Source organism: Dermacentor variabilis, chromosome 3, assembly GCF_050947875.1.
Source record: "Dermacentor variabilis isolate Ectoservices chromosome 3, ASM5094787v1, whole genome shotgun sequence".
Lineage (NCBI taxonomy): Eukaryota > Metazoa > Arthropoda > Arachnida > Ixodida > Ixodidae > Dermacentor > Dermacentor variabilis.
Window position 1 is genome coordinate 53304427 of NC_134570.1, and position 4674 is coordinate 53309100.

The 4674-nt window shown below is 45.8% G+C and overlaps 1 pseudogene; it reads left to right on the plus strand.

The window, feature by feature from the left end:
* Positions 1-272: 272 nt before the first annotated feature.
* Positions 273-452, plus strand: LOC142576827 (U2 spliceosomal RNA; annotated as a pseudogene).
* Positions 453-4674: the final 4222 nt, after the last annotated feature.

Below are 4674 nucleotides of genomic sequence, written 5' to 3' on the forward strand. Positions count from 1 at the left end.
AGCCATTCCACTCTGCGAAGGTCGATAACCAGCAAAGCTCTTTAACATAGGAAACAGAGGTGACACAGAATTTTCAACGCAGGTACGAACTCGTTTACCGTGATTTTTATATTAATTCGCGTGGAGGATGGCACCGCCGCCCCGAGGAGCCGCAGGAAATTAGACACGCGTGACGTTTCGACGGGACCTCCGCCACGGGAGAGTGGAAAAAGAAGGGTGATGGGCGCAAGCACTTGGAACGGGGACAATGAGAGGGTGATGCAAACGTAGACATATCCGACGCGCGTCAAACTGTAGTATCTGTTGTTATAAGCTTAATGTGTAACATGGCTTGTATTTGGACCCGAGATATTAAGCTTACTTTTGCAAGTTGGCGGAGTGCTTCAAGCCTGCTTCACCCACGCCGCGAGTCGACTCGGCATTGCGCCATCTTCGGGATCGGTCCACGGTTTTTGGTCTACGGACGTAGATCCGCTGGAAACGAGCCATGTACAGCGTCGCTGTTTAAGGAGGAAGAGAGGGCGGGGAGTTGGGGGGGGGGGGAGGTGCTTAGTGCACGCTCAATTTTATAAGCGCAGTAGCGGTACCGATTTACGTCAAAGCACGTGGGGTTGGGTTGAGAAAGTCACCTCTCTCCCCTTTATACCTGGCAGCGATCTTATGCTCATATTTATGTGTCACGAAGGGAATCAGCGTCACTCGGGAGATTGAGGAGCAGCTGGCACAGCGCCCTTCTGAAGCCTGACTCACAGTGCTTGATGCACCATAATTTCGAGTGTGTTCTGCGCCTGAACATGCAAGTTACGTTCGCGAACACCTTCGAGTGAAAGAGGACACCTCAGATAACTCAGGCGAGAACTCTGGCAAGCTGTTCAGTGCAGTAGCTGGTATGCGGCTGCGTGCTCCTTTTATTCACAGTGCTTGATGCACCATAACTTCAAGTGTGCTCTGCGCATGAACATGAAAGTTACGTGCTCGAATACCTTAGAGTGAAAGTGGACACCTCAGATAACTCAGAAGACAACTCCGTCAAGCTGTTCAGTGTGGTAGCTGGTATGCGGCTGCTTACTCCTTTTATTCACAGTGCTTGATGCACCATAACTTCAAGTGTGCTCTGCGCTTGAACATGAAAGTTACGGCCGCGAACACTTTCGAGTGAAAGTGGACACCTCAGATAACTCAGACGACAACTCTGTCAAGCTGCTCAGTGCAGTAGCTCGTATGCGGCTGCTTTCCCCTTGTATTCAATAAAAATAAAGCTGAATCGAATCCAACTGAACTGAGTATATGTAGGTATTTTGTTTCAGTGGCGGGAGAAGAAAGCAACCTAGGGACAACTGAAAAACATAATCCAGTCATATAGTTGAAGAAATAGATGGATGTCGGGGTACATTGAGCTAAAAAAAGCAAAAGCGGGTAAGTTGAAAAGCCAGGAGTGCGAGGCTCGTGCGGCTAGCTGCACTGAATGAAATCGAAGTAACTTTGAAGGATAAAACTTGAAGTAAATCGATTCTGTTGTAATAGGGAAGCCTAGGTGTATTTTATCATCGACGAAGAGAGATATTGTTTTGAACAAGTGTGTCTGTGGAATACCCAGTGTTGCGGACATCGAAGTCGAAGTTCGAAAGTATTCGCCACGTAACTGGAACGGACGAGAGCTTCGCGAAGTGGCTTAATTATTTCTGAAATAAGTTGTCCAGTTCCTATAAGTCGAGCGGTGACTCAGTAAAAATGGTGCCGTAGTGGCCACAGGCTTCGCGAAGCGATATTGAGATCTGTGGCTAGATGACTGCAGCGAAGGAAAAAAATAAACCTCGGGAAGGGCTAATAGAGGCGCTTACAATATAAAATCAAGTCGACGAAGCTAAGTCGAGAAGAAGGCAAATAATGCTGATCCTCATAACAAAAACAAATGAGGTCAGTACAAAAGAATGTAGCGCAGTACTAGTATATGGAAGAACTTAAAGCCGATTAAACTCAGAAGACGGGTAGCTGATGGGGCGAGGTGTTTAGAGAGAAGGGTTTTCGGCTTGTTACGCTTCACAGGTGTTGTAAAAGCGGACGGAAGAAATATGGGGCAAGAAACTACAAAACATAGTACGGCATTCATATTACATGCGTTCACACAGGCCTGTAGATCGCAGTAAGCACACTAATGCTTACATGGCCTTCTGTTTTCATGTATAGTTATCTGTTCCTAAAGAGGCCGGTCGTCCGACTGGTTTGGCACAGCGGAGAGCGATGTAGTTCCATGCAGCGCTTGACACAAGAAGGTTACTCCTTGGCTAGACATAACAAACAGTACGAGGGTGGAGAAGGTTGTCTGCGAACTGGTCATTATGACGCCCGATCCTTACCACAATGCATGAAGCGTGCATCGTACTTGCGTTCCAAATTCACCCGTAGTGTGATAAAACCGAACGACACGTAATTTCACCCCCTTCTTATCAGCAGACGTACGTTCATTTAGCATGATAAATGCACTATCCAGCTAGAAGGCGTAAACATTTACGGCTCGTCGAGGGTTTGTTGGGAAGCTGCTGTTGTAGGTATTTGTTCTGGTTGCTTAAAGGATGAATTCTCGTTGCAAAAACAACCTATGTATCATAACTTCAGTCTTCACTTTACGCCAACTTCTCGAATAAAGTACAACTGACCACACCATGTAAGAACCCTGTGAGGACCAGCTCGAAGATACTGCACACGAAGAGGGCCTTTAGACCGTGTGTGTGTGAGGCACAGATGGCCACCAAGTTGCTATTTCGTTCTTGAAGTCGACAGGCCTAGGTAGCCGCTTGTGAATGGGTGACAAAATCTCAAATGCATGCGTACAAGTCTTTAGCTGCGTCTTCTCTTGTCATTTTCACTGGGAGTGGGATGATAGACGTGCAGCCAGGCAAAGCTCTCTAGTCTCCAGTAAGAGTCTCTCTATAACTCCGCCTACTCGTTCTTGTTTTTTCTGTCTTCTCCTCTTCCCCAGCGTACAGTAACAGTCGGAATCAATTCATATTAACTGTGTTAGTTCTTCCCCGTTCTCCCTTTCTCTATATATCAGCAATTACAGCACCTAGAGCAAACTCACGCGCACAATGATCATTGGATGCAAGTCGATCCACACATGCATGTATCTACTAGCTTTCACAGGCACTGTATATGTTTACCCGCCTTCACGAATCCTGTGCCTGTTCAAAAGCCAGTAAGCGAGATCGCATGTCAGTAGGGCAGGTAAGAGGGTCATTATTCTTTCTTTCTTTCTTTCTTTCTTTCTTTCTTTCTTTCTTTCTTTCTTTCTTTCAAAACTGCGCACTGCGTCGCTTCACAATACCGGTATATACAGCGATTCACTGAGAGCTGCCAAAACGACCGTACGACGCGAGATGCAAGTTGTAGACCAATTAACAAGGTCTGTTCCCACTGCACCGCACTGTTCCCACGCAGATTGACACAGCAGCTTGTGGTCACGTGGTTTCGCTGAATATTTAAAAGCAGCCGCTTCTCTGTGGAGGCGTACAGTGATTCTACGTAGGCACCATCTCTACGGGATCATATACAAAAGCACAGCGGCATCCAGTGCGCTCCCAGTGGTCTTGTTTGCCACGAAGGCACTACAGACTTCATTGCACCGAAATGAATGACAAGATGTGACAAATCTGGTGGTATTAGTTACAAGCATCTTCATTGAAAGCCTGTGAAATAAAGCGGTTAGAAAACGTGTGAAACGTACCTACTTATTTATACTAACATACTACATATTGCATAAAAAACGAGTAACGTTGCAGGACACCGCACCTAAGAAGGATACGGGCGAAGCGCTGATCATCAACCATTGTTTTATTACGCGCACACACATCAATCACACATACAGAGGTGTGTGAAGGGTGAGCTACATAGTAAGAGAGAAAGACGTATGATATAGAAAATCAAGGTCACTCAATCAGCGCCGTCACCAATGTGCAACAAGCGCGATTTCTTGGGTGAGGAGAGATATCGACGGCACATTCACACACGTGTCCCCTATTCCGCCCTATGATGCTGTAAGCATCATATATCTCATGCACACGCTGGTCACGATAGCGTCTTAGTACTTTGCACTGATTAAATAAAGCTTTACAAACACCTCGAGAGCAACGACTGTTTCTTTATTGCAACTCGTCCCAATCGGTCTAACTTGCACTTTAACAAATTACATCCCCATAGTCATTTACCGCGGGAGTGAGTAGCCCAAAGAGGAAGAGTAGCCCAAAGAGGAAGTAGTAAACGAGGAGGAACCAGCAGAAATCCCGAAGGAACGGTTCACAATATGATGAAATAAAATGCTGCCTTTTCCCCCTGCTAGTTGTTCCCACCGGTTCCGTGTAGGACCTCATGCAACAAACATGTCGTCATTGTTTATATTATAAGTGCAGAGCGAAGCGTCCGTAATGAACGAGAAATATTTCATTGACTTACGGTGCAAATGAATATCTCTCGCGATAAACGACAACAACAACAACAACAACAAAAAAAAACATCAGCAGCTGGAATTAACATGAAGACTTCCCCAAACAAAACAAAAAAAGGAGACAGGACAAAAGAACGAAAGATAAATAAGTTATTTCATGCGAATTCAAACACAGCATGCGTTTCCATGCAGGGGATGAATGCTGGCGATGAAATGCTAGTGATGAATTGCAC